This window comes from Galleria mellonella, unplaced genomic scaffold (assembly GCF_026898425.1).
Source record: "Galleria mellonella isolate WM207_F2 unplaced genomic scaffold, CSIRO_AGI_GalMel_v1 utg93, whole genome shotgun sequence".
In the NCBI taxonomy this organism is placed as follows: Eukaryota; Metazoa; Arthropoda; class Insecta; order Lepidoptera; family Pyralidae; genus Galleria; species Galleria mellonella.
The window spans coordinates 5,580,841-5,594,034 of NW_026442176.1; the positions used below are offsets into that span (position 1 = coordinate 5,580,841).

At 34.6% G+C, this 13,194-nt stretch overlaps 1 protein-coding gene across 2 annotated transcripts in view; it reads right to left on the reverse strand.

The window, feature by feature from the left end:
* LOC113517744 (uncharacterized) overlaps positions 1-11,167 on the reverse strand; it is a 110,853-nt gene extending 99,686 nt beyond the window's left edge. For both annotated transcript variants that reach the window (XR_008253770.1, XM_052902725.1), the window contains exon 1: positions 10,939-11,167. The gene's annotated coding sequence lies outside the window, so the exon portion shown is untranslated. The remainder of the gene's footprint in view (positions 1-10,938) is intronic.
* Positions 11,168-13,194: the final 2,027 nt, after the last annotated feature.

Here is a 13,194-nt window from a genome sequence, read left to right on the forward strand (position 1 = left end):
TAACAAACAATTAACTGCCGTCCTTGTTGGGAACTAATCGTTGGTAAATAGTGCCCGTGGAACATTCCTGGTCACTAAACACGTCCATCCTGTTGACTTCCTGATCGTCTAGGTACGTTAAATTTGTACGTAGGTGTACATTGATAGTTATGTACGAACTCTTCATTCTTGTATTTTAAAATTTCTACCACAATTTTCAATGAAATCAATACCCGAACTAAAAGTGACTTGGGACTAACATGTATAAATTCTGTTACATATGTACTAACTTATATTTAAATATGTATAACTTAACTTATATTTAAAAATTGTCCATCTCTGTACCCAATAATATTTTATGAAATTGACTACTGACTGACTCATAACTACATTTCACCAGAGGGAGACTTTGTACAAAAGTCGATTGCTTGGGTACCTCTGTCCCATTCGTGTTTCAACCGTGAAGCAGTTGTGTTTGCATGGCTATGTTTCGGTTTGAAGGGTGAGATATGGCGTGAATTTACTAAGTACAGAGGAATAACATCTGAGTCCTCAGGAATGGCAACGCATGGGGGGTATCATGGGCGAAACAGTATACTCTGTTATGTCCATGGTACTGCTCATGTCTATAGGCGACGGTTACCACTTTCCATCAGGTGGGCCCTCAGCTTGTTTGCCACTCTAAGTTGTATAAAAAAAAACACTAAACAAATAGTTTTATAAAATAACTAACGATCCGCCCCGGCTACGCACGGGTACACATTACATTAGAAATCTCTATAATTACCAGTATTCCTCTACTATATTATACATATAAACCTTCCTCTTGAATCACTCTATCTATTTAAAAAAAACCCGTTTCAAAATGCGTTGCGTAGTTTTAAAGATTAAGCATACATAGGGACGGACAGACAGCGACAGCGACTTTGTTTTATACTATGTAGTAATATACCTGAAATACATTCTTCAGGAATGGAGGGAGAAGAAATTATCATCATAGTATCAAATCCGTAGTCTTTTTTTTTTTATTTATTCATTAGTACAAATATGTGTACATGGCGAAGTTAATGCTAAAAGCATTCTCTCCTAGTCAACCATAGGGCAGTGTCAGAATACTCGAATGCGGTACTTTATAGATAGATAGATAGATACTCTTTATTGTTTCCTCCAAAAGATTACAATAGTAAACTTATTATAAATAAAAATAATTACAAGAAATAATCACAATGAGAAAACAATGGGCGACCTTATCGCTAAGAGCGATCTCTTCCAGACAACCTTTGGATGGAGAGGAGTAATTATAAACAATTACAAACTTTAGTTAGTAGAGTACCCATCTTATGTAGAGAGAAAGAGATCCATGCCCAACACTAATTACATGAGTCTTTAAGAATGAAATAAATACACCCATAAGCCAATAAACATTAAAAATTTTCCTTAAAAATTACTGTACTAGTCGGAATTGTAATTATGCAACGACATGAGCGATAACAATGTATTTTTGTTTGTTCATTTACCATAGTACGCGCTAGTGGTCGATAAACTCCGATAAAATAACTAGCGTTGTGTATGTAATTTATCTTAAACAAATAATTTAGTTATAAGCCCTTTTACGCCTTCACTATTAATGTGAATAGTAACACTAATTTAATATCATTATGTAGTTCTAAGAATATATAAAAATATTTGACTTTTTTTATGCAACTTAGAATGGCAAACAAGCTGACGGCCCACCTGATGGAAAGTGGTTACCGTCGCCTATAGACATGAGCAGTACCATGGACATAACAGAGTATACTGTTTCACCCATGATACTCCCCATGTATTGCCATTCCTGAGGACTCAGGTGTGTACCTCTGTACTCTGTAAATTAACTGAACACCCTTCAAACCGAAACATAGCCATGCAAACACAATTGCTTCACAGTAGAAACACGAATGAGACAGAGGTGCCCAAGCAAACGAGTTTTGTACATGGTTTCCCTCTGGTATAGATACTTTTCAACTAAACCAAGGGCAATGCATACCTATAAACAATTTAACAAAAATGCATAAAATTTAAATAAATAAATATAGAATAAAACCTCATTATTACTTCATTGTTACTTTTATACAACTTTGAATAACAAACAAGGTGACTGACTTATCTAACTCATTAGAATTAAATGGCAAACATTACCTTCTTGAAATACCTAAGAGAGGATCGATTCATAAAGTAATGAAGTCAAGCCAACAACTTTATGGTATCTACCATAGAGCAGTAGTAAATATATATATCTATAGGAAACTACAAGCTAAACAAATTAGTTAAAAGGTATCTCCTTTCAAATTTCCATAGTGTTGCAAATGTAAGTAACATTATAATCTGGCATAATAGATACTAACAAGGTTGATTCAGTGAATGAAACATTTGAGGTGCTAACAGGTATTTATTCAGAATTACATACGAATATGCGTATAATTTTTACAATTCCAAGTGTTTCTGATAAAAGTAGATAACAGCTATATTATCAGTAAAAGTTTAACAGCGAATTAGACTTTATAGTTACCTATGTCCCATTCGTGAAGCAGTTGTGTTTGCATGGCTGTGTTTCGGTTTGAAGGGTGGGATATGGCAGTGAATTTACAGGGTACAGAGCAATAACACCTGAATCTTCAAGAATGGCAATGCATGGAGGGTATCATGGGCGAAACAGTATACACTGTTATGCCCATGGTACTGCTCATGTCTATAGACGACGGTTTCCACTTTCCATCAGGTGGGCCGTCAGTTTGTTGGCTATTCTAAGTTGCATAAAAAAAAATCTAATAATTATTTCGTAACAAAAAATAATAGCTCAATCAAAAACGTAACAGTTTCATCATTACTCATGTCTCGAACTGCATGTACAAACAAATATAATCAGTAATTCGATGTAAATTTCTAAGTTTACTAAAATTTTAACCGGCATAATAAAAAAGCAGGAGATTATTTGTTTGTAACCTTTTACTGTACAGTTAAGTCTTAATCCTGTATCCTATATACAGACATCTTAATAAAAGAATGAGTACAATGGCGAACTTATGCCATAAAATGGATTTCTTTCAGGCAATATTTGAATATCTGGTGAAGACAAAAAAATGCACGTGCACAACATTGATACTAGACAACATAACCCATCTGATCATTATCATTTCAACTATTAACTGTCCACGGCTGGACATAAGCCTTCCCATAAGGGGAGTTTTGCGATTACTTGGCACGCTTGGCAGTCGGATTGGCAACCGCAGTTAGGCCTTTGAGGATGTTTTAAGAGGGACGCTGCAGCCCATCCCTCGACCTCCCTTAGTCGTCTCTTACGACACCCGTCTAAATGTTACTTATTGTATTCATATTCTTACAGTTGCTTCAGAGATATAAAGTGATCTCTCTTAAATCCTGTAAGTACTAGTTTACAGGACAACAATTTTCTAATCTAGATGCCAAACTGCGGACACACGTAACGAAGACACGTGAGCCTAAAGACATAAGTGTACGCGATGAAGTAGGAAACGAATAGTTGGAACTATATTAGGTGAGTAATAAATCCAGTGGGGTCGCTGGACAGTGATCATGCAGCTGCCGCCAATTGAGACAAATGAAGTCGGCGCCACGCAATGCCCAGATACAATCTATCTGGAGTGCGCAGTCTCCAAAATCCAACTACTTGGCGAACAGATTAAAATGATCTGCAAGGAGTGCTTACTTTTAAAGATGTTTAAGAATCTATACCAATTAGAGTCGATAATAAACATAAACGTGTCGATTTTACTATTTGTCTTTTGTTTGCTTTTAATTTATTTAATATTGGTCGTGTCATCGATTATATTGCAATTAAATATAATAATCATAACCTGACAAATCATTTGTTGATGACATGATGAAACCATCTCGTGCTGTAATTTTTGAGTTTTTTTTTTATGCAACTTAGAATAGCAAACAAGCTGACGGCCCACCTAATAGAAAGTGGTTGCGATATAGACATGAGTTGTACCATGGACATAACAGAGTATACTGTTTCGCCCATGATACCATGATACCCCTCATAGGTGGCCATTCCTGAGGACTGAGGTTTTATTCCTCTGTACCCTGTAAATTCACTGTCATATCTCTCTCTCCAAACCGATACAAACACAACTGCGTCACGGTAGAAACACGAATGGGATAGAGGTGCCCAAGCAAACGACTCTCTCTCTGGTAAATGATAAAATAATGAATACTACCTATAATCCACTATTAAACCTGTTGGTCAATGAAATATCCCGTTACGCTCGAATATCAAACTGAACAAACATCTACTGTTATCAAATCAAATAGCTGATATCAAATATTTTTTTCTAACGACCAAGAGGTTCAAGCTATTTAGGCCGTATTTAGTCAACGCGCTTCACGAGTATCTATGCAATAAGCAAACTAATAATAAAACTGTTCTTATCTTTCCGTTTGTTCAGCCTTGACTGCGAGCGGATGCTGCTATGAACGATAGTTGTACAAATATGAAAAAAAAAAAACTATCAAGAACTTTATCAAGGACAAAAACGATACCAAGGTCCTTAAAATTTTATAAGATTACATATATAAAATAGAACGATTAGCTTACTCCACTTCCACGAAAAAGATTATTTTAATACAATCAGTTTGAAACGAAAGAATTTCTCAAGGTTTCTTCAACGTTTGTTGATTCAATTTCTTATCTTCAGCAACCTCACAAGTTTTAATTAAGGCTAAAAATCTTGGAGTGTTGTGTTCTACATTTCGAAGGGCTTTTTTTATAATTCCTCTTAAAGGGCAATGTCCAGAAATGGAATGCGCGTTGAAAATCGAAATCTTTACTCCCAATGGCGGCCCTCTCGATAGCTTGTATAACAAATTGTCCTAGTCATTGTTATATTAATATACGAATGATCACAATAAACGCTTCCGACTCGCAATGTTACGCACTGTTACGCTCTGGAATTTAACCTTCGATATTTACAATGACCAAACGTATTGTTAATTGAACAAAAAATGTACAATCAAATTTATTCAATATACTTTTAGAAAACTCAAAGTGTAATTTTATATCAATAAAGCTTTCGATAAGCTTTGTATGAAACTAATAGTATGCTTGATGATATCCTTTTACAGAGACCCTTTCTGAAAGTTCATCAATTTTATTTCATTAGTGAGTTTGTGAAATCTTTCATATTACTTGGGCCATATGTATTTAAAGGAGGCCAAATACGAAATGCTTTTCGCATAGCTGAAAAGACATATTTGAGATGCACCTTTTTAAAGCTAAGCTTGCTCTGGAAAATAATTTTAAAAAAAGCTAATACCCATCAGTTCTGGCTATCTGCGACTGTTTTAAAATGTTGAAAGCAAAACCAACATACTGGGGGGAAAGGGATTGTTAGTAATGGAGACTGAGAATCCTATTGCTAGCAATATACCCAACCAGATCGACCTCCTCGCGGTTCCCCCTGGAAACTAGCATAGTTAATTCCTGATGAATTCATCATGATGGGCTAACTGGCCTGTTTTCATTCTCATCTATCACCCTTCACTGGTGCTCCGCCAGCGTATCCCGTTAGCGCAGGCGGGGTTACCATACCATTTTCACTCATTAAAAAAAAAAACCAACATACTCAAATGTGTTCACACTGCAAAATGCAAATTAGAGACAAATCAAACACTAAACAATTAAAGCGGTTTTACATTCCAATTCCAGTATATTTTAACAGTTTAGCATATATGGTCACGCTAGTTCGCGTGAGGCGTGAACTATGCGATTAGGCTAAGCGCTTCAGAATATCATACAGACACTTTCGCCTGTCACTTGTCAGATATTTTCATATTGGCAAATAATGTTGATAATTGGTGAATTGTGTTAATAGAAAATAGATTCAACGATACTTCGCAATTGATGACTAAATCGATCAATAGTTAACTGGTCAATACTGTGACGATGAATCAGTTGTGAGTCATCGATTGTGCAGATTGTTTATAAGTACTTAACCTATAACTTTGATCTTCTCTAATAAAATATATATATATATATATATATATACTAGCTGACCCCGTAATCGTTGTTTTACCACTTATTGCGAAATATAAAAATCGCAATTAAAATACAGGGGTTGATCGTAAAACGATGAAAATTTAAAGTCGTATGTATTTTTCAATGCTAAATCATAATAAAATAAAAATGGAAAAATTTGTCAAAAAAATAAAAAAAAAAATTTCGGGAGAGTTGCCCTTATCATTGACGGGTATGAAAAATAGATGTTGGCCGATTCTCAGACCTACCCAATATGCACACAAAATTTCATAAAAATCGGTAAAGCCGTTTCGGAGGAGTTTGGTAACAAACACCGTGACACGAGAATTTTATATATAAGATATTATGTTTATTAACTGCCAAGTATATATCAGAGGAAATTTTTATACATAGTTACACGTACATTGGTGACTGTCTATAAAATGCATATCTAACATCAGTCTATCTGTCCTATTGATTCTGCTGCTAAGTAGCTTACCAGCATGTTATGTTCCGGTTTTAACCAGAACATAAATAGGGGTAAGAGGACTGTAAGGTAGGATATCATGATCATCATGTCACAAGATTTACTCTCGAGCGATACGTTTGATTTTAAAAAGTTTTATAGATTGCAGTAGTCAAATATCGTCATGCAAACTTGACCCTTGATTGACACCAGTCTTATTCTATAAAAAAATTTTTTTGATGCAAATTCTAAAGTGAATTTGAACATAGAAACATTAATGGAGTATAGACTCGACGGCGCAGCTACATTACAATGCGACCATTGACAACCTTTGGTGGAGAGCTAAATGTCGCAAGAGCACCCACGAGAGCGTGAGAGCCAACCACTCAGGAGCATTGTGTCCCAACTGGTTCTCACATAAAAATGTATGCAAGAGCCATCTGTAATAGTAGAGCATAGTGCAGAAATCGCGAGAATTGTTCACCTTTGCGCAAGAAACCACCGCGGTGTATAATTAATTGAAATGTAAAATTGTGCTCTACTGAGACAACGAAATTTGTGGGAATATAAAAAAAAAAATTATAGTACACAAATATTTCGAAGTTAATCGCAACCAAAAGTAAAGTACATACTAAATTATGTTGTCTAAATTAATAGTGTGTGTGTGTGTGTGTGTGTGTGTGTGTGTGTGTGTGCGTGCGTGCGTGTGTGCGTGCGTGTGCGTGCGAGTGCGTGTGCGTACGCGCGGGAGTGAGCACGCGCGTGTGTGCTAGTGTGAGTGTCTTATTAATATTAGAAATTTTAAAATGTATAGGTCTTATTTGATATTATTTTTATCTAGTTGAGTCGTTAGTTTAAATAAGCGGCGAACAAACAACCCTTTCTGATTTTACAATAAAAAAATACCATATCAATCCTAAATAAACATTAAAAATTCCTCACGAAACAAATTCAATCTTGAAACACGTATACTCGTACGTGTACGATCCCCTTTTGCGTATTCTAAAAAAGAATTCTTCGAATATTTAACTTACCGTCAATAGAATTAATGATTTATATCATTATTTAATTATTTAAAATTTTGTGTAAATTCTCCACACAATAATTTATATGAATGTACCTATAACATAATAATTAATTCTAGTTTTTACTCGTTACATTGATCAATATTTGGCATTACGGTCATGCTCACTAAATGCGATTTAGTTTCATAAACTTGAGATTTAGGTATTCAATAACAAGGTAATCCTCATGTTACTTATAGAACAACAAAAATATCGACACAAACTTTTTACATATATTTGTTACAATAATATCAATTACATTAAAATTACTTACATTCGTCTAACAAAAATATGTAAAAAAAACTACTAAATAATCTTTATATAGTAATTTGCTGTGTAGTTCCAGCATAGAATAGGCCACCCCATTCTTTTCTGTAGGGGTCGTAAGAGTCGACTAAGTGAGAGCGAAGGACGGGCAGCAACGTCCTTCTTAAAACATCTCCAAAGCCTAACTGCGGTTGCCAATCCGCCTGCCAAGCGTGGCAACTACTGGCAAAACCCCAAGAGGGAGGGTTATGTTCAGCAGTGGACAGTTTAAGGCTGATATTATGATGTTGATAAGTACTCTTAATACTTAAAAATATCATTGTTCTCCTGACAAAAAAGTATCAATAATTCGTATTTCTTTTTAATGGGTGATAATAGTATGGTAACCCCGCCCGCGCTAACGGGATACACTGGCGGAGCACCAGTGAAAGGTGATAGATGAGAATGAAAACAGGCCAGTTAGCCCATCATGATGAATTCATCAGGAATTAACCATGATAGTTACCAGGGAGAACCGCGAGGAGGTCGACCTGGTTGGGTATATTGCTAGCAATGGGATTCTCAGTCTCTATTACTAACAATCCCCTTCCCCCCAATAATACGTATTTAATCAAACCATAAACTCTAGTAATTTCTGGGTGTGTAGAATGAATTAAATTTATTTCATGAATAAACGACTAGGTACTGCTCTAATGTAAACAGTTTACACTTATCAATCTTCTTCAATCATTTGGTTTTAATGGAATGAATTGTGTTGAAATAATGAATTGTTTATTAGTGTCCATAATCATGAAGCAATTTCGAGAATGCACGCTGTTATATCTTTAATTCTCTTTATTCTTCTAGGAACTGTTAACACACGTTTATTTACCGTACAAATTGATTTTAATTTTATGAATTATCTTCTAATAATTTAGTAAAATATTAATATACTAGACATATCTGTATTTTTATCCAGAAATTAGTAACATATTTAAATAGTATTAAATATCCTAGGCATTTATAGTAACATAATGTAAATATAAAGTCTACAGTTATAGCAAAGAACAATTTTTTTGTAATGAACAATGTGTTATTATAATGACAAATTAGGAATTTCTTTTCAGATAATTAGCTCTCGAAGCTAAATTAAATATTTAAATAATCTTTAAACTTTTATCTGTTAAGATAGATAGATAGATAATTTATTTACTTATACGTATATATACATATACAAGTTAAGATTTCCTTACGATCAGTAATATAGTATCAAAGTTATTTCACGCGATTCCAACTCGCATTTGACAGATTTATTGCCTTAATTTTGTAGAGTAGCTAAATAACAAGCGGATTTATGGCGGAGAGAAAATTAGTAGCTATTGTTTTATCTTCCTACTTTCCTAGTTTATAAAACAATGTTGTACCATATTAGTTCAGACTGACGCTTCGAGATGTACTAAAGCGATTGTTTATTCCAAATTTAAACCTCAAAAGCTACTGAAGTGTTAACAAAAAAAAAAAAAGGTAGGCGACGTGCCAAGGGATAAATTATGCACCGACCTTTCGATTCCCGGTATTCGAACTTGACGCCTCCACCATTATCTCAATCTTATTGTGTTTTAGTTACAGTGTAGTTTAAATGATCACCTCAACAATTTCGTAGTGTACGCCGACAAAGGAAGACAATTCAATGTCGCTGCTATTGTACCGTTATAGAATTTTAAACCATAGGTTTAGGAAAAGTGCCTACTTCACCAACTTTGAGGTCACATGTTTCCAATAAAACCTCAACTGACTCATAAGAAAACGGTGTTCCAATTTTATTTATGTAGTTATAACAAGCGATGATTCATTTACACGGCTCATTTGATGTTCATCTTAGAAAATAAGAATAACATTGAGGTAATCGGGAAAGTGATTTTTTTTTTAATAGACCAAGGAAAGAGTTGAATAATGACAGCCAATTATTCAATTCCATTGCAAAACAACAAGATGAAACGGAACGTGACGTTGTAGAAAAGAATGTTAGTGGACCAATGGATATTTTGGACCATGATCACTTTTGAAGTAATTGTAAATGTGTAAATAGAATATAATAATAATGAGCACGAAGTTAAAACACAATATCTCATGACTCTTATTCATTTCAAAGATGCTGTAAGAGGTGATAAGGATAATAAAGCACAACTCTACAATCCAAGAGAAGAAAGACTCAAAACAAACCCCTATACCAAGCTAAATTCTATCAAAAGAAGAGACCAATGCTTAATCGAGTTGTCGTGATAGCAAATAAGTGTTCTGAGTTAGCTCAAGTTACCTAAGGCAGCACATACAGCTAAGACAAATTTTATTAAGAAAACGAACGATTCAATGGTTTTAAAAGATATTGGCATTCGATTCATTGTTTCTGTTCAACCCATGTAGAATTTGGAGTGCAATATAGAAATCATGTTTTTTATAAGCAAGAGAAAAACTTAAAGGCGTTATAACATGAACGGCGCCTGTTTGCGAAAGAATTTTCAAAAACCTATTGGAAGTCTACAAATTACAATTTAAATTAATATGTTAATGATAACGAATAGTGATTCAATAGTTTAATGAGTACCATTTTGAATTATAACGTATTTAAAATGGTATAGCAGTAGTAATAAAATAAATAGTAGCATTAAATAAATGAGATCCCGCGTGAAATTCTTGGTCAGACCAATTTAAGAAACGGACTTTCTTAAATTGGTACACATCTGGGTTGCCTACAGTATTTATTATGCTTACTTTCATTGAGGGCCGGGCAGTTGATGTAATAGAATTATTTAATTTTATAAGTTAAGTATTAAATGATGAATTTTTAAAATAACACAAATAATATCTCTTATTAAATATTAAACTATTATCAAATACATTAAATATAGTTTTGGCCTCTTTATGATTTCAAACTAGGTGGGCATGCAGAGTAAGTCGTAAACATTATTTCCTGTAATTTCTAGCGCGGTAAGTAGAAATGATCCATTAAAAAATAATAAAAAAATAACATAAAAGATAAATAAAAATGCGTGTGGGCTACCGACAAATGTTACTCAAGTACTACTGTGAAATCGTTCACAATAGACTATAAAGTTGGCGGGTAAATTTACAAACAATTTACTTACGTGATACTGAACTTCCAATGAAATTAAACACTCAACCCTCGTCAGGGGCGACCACTAATAAACAAACTCCATTGCACATCACACAAAATACAAAGTCAAAAAGTAAATAAGCAGAGTTAGCACAAGCACAATGTTTACGTTGCAGATCGAACGCAGCGCGCGGTTCTACGAGCGACGCGACACGGGAGTCGCGCGCGGAGGGTCGGCGCGGAATGCGTCAGCGCGCAGTGCGCGTACACTGATGCCGGCGCCCGCGCAAGATGCTGCGCGTGCGTCGCCTTTGCCTCCAACGCAATGTGTTTCACATTATTTTGACAAACTGCCATTGAATCTTTAGCACATATGTATGCAATACCAAAGATACTATCATTCTTTTTTAACCATGACATTTTGTACATTTTTTTTAAACAGCAAAAAGTTCATTGACCAGATAAGCGTTACTTAATACGTTCAATGTTCTGAAAATTCCATTCGACAAAAAAAGACATCGTCATTGGACTTGAAAAAACTTCTGACACTTGTCTCGCAGTCGTCTTGTTCTTTCTTCTAATTAAGGCCAAAATTTCGACGTTCATTAGTGATCGATCATTTGCGGAGAATTTTATACAGATAGTTAGTTAATTTTAAAAATCCCGTTCAAATTAGGACCGTCTATAATAGTGATTCTACAATATGAATAGTAGACAAGTAAAAAATATGCTGCAATTAACTTTAATTGGCAGTTAGCTACTGTTTGCTAGCTCCAAGTACGTACATAAGTATTATGAAAATATTTTTATGTAATTTATTTGTTTGCAATGCCATATTGTAGTCGTAGATACTTAAAAAGGCTGTTCAAACATCGTGATCTAACATAAGGCCACAAAGGATGTTAAAGACCGAACAAAGTGAGAAGGCAGACCGTGGCAAAAAGGCGGGAGAAAAAGTTAAAGATAAAGGTAGAGAACAGAAGAGAGATAAATAGTGCATTAAAAAATACAGAATGAGTATTTCAATAATGCATTTATCCCTCAAAGCGATTCCTTCCAAGCAAATGCCTGAATTCCTAAGAGGAATTGTGACAGAAACAAAAAAAAAAACATAATGAAAAATTGAAAAAGAAGTTATATATATATATATATATATATATATATATTTGGAAGTTTATGCAATACATTGATATTATGCATTAAAATACAACTACATTACATACCTATAGCTAAGTAATACACTAAACAGAATACAATATGATTCACTCATGATACACATATGAAGCCAATAATATACATAATTATTAATATACATATACATTACTATATCATATTAGCCCATCGTGATGGATTCCACTCCAGAATTAACCACGATAGTTTCCAGGGGAAACCGCGTGGAGGTCGACCTGATAGGGTATATTGCTAGCAATGGGGCTGTTAAATCTCATTACTAACAATCACCTCCCCCAGATATTGATATTAGATTCAAAAATAGATAAACCCGATGATATAGGTAGCCTCTTTAGCAATGATTTAAATAGATTTGTATAAGTTTTCTATGCGGCTGCGTCTGTTGCACAATGCCCCCAGCTTCGGTAACGAAGGAAGTGTTTTATTATACGAAACGCGCTACAATCAATGGAAGCGGTGTGGTATTGTTAGGTGTTGTTATCGGAGTTACTCAAGCGATCACGTGGAGCGATAGGAAAGGGTTATGGTGAGCACGCGACTTGTGTTTTTACAAACGTCCCGTGACTTCTCTACAAATAAGAGAAATCCATGTGACTTAATTCGAATTGTATCAAGCATACAAATATAATGATGAATGAATAAAATGTGTCATTTGATTTAACGTGCAGGCGATGGTCGCGTACAGCGCGGTTTCGGAGAAAGAAAGAAAGAAAGAAATAATTTAATCAAAAGAAACATGCGGCCCACACAGTAGCGCACAAAACAAAAACAAAAGAAATCAAAAACAAAACAAACAAAAGAAAATAATAATTATATACAAATAGATAGCAATTAAATTATAATGTACGCGTGCGCGCGTGTGTGTCGCAATGTTCTGTGATGTAGGTCCGTGCTCAGCATATTGCTGCAGCGCTTGAAGCGCTACAGCGCTGTTTTTCAGTAAGAACCATAGCGTCACAAGTAAAAAACAGTTATATAAGTAGTGCGTTGGTATTCTATACATATACAAATCTACATTATACATATACATATACACATACACGTACATACACAGACACATACACATACATATATATATACATACATACACATATAC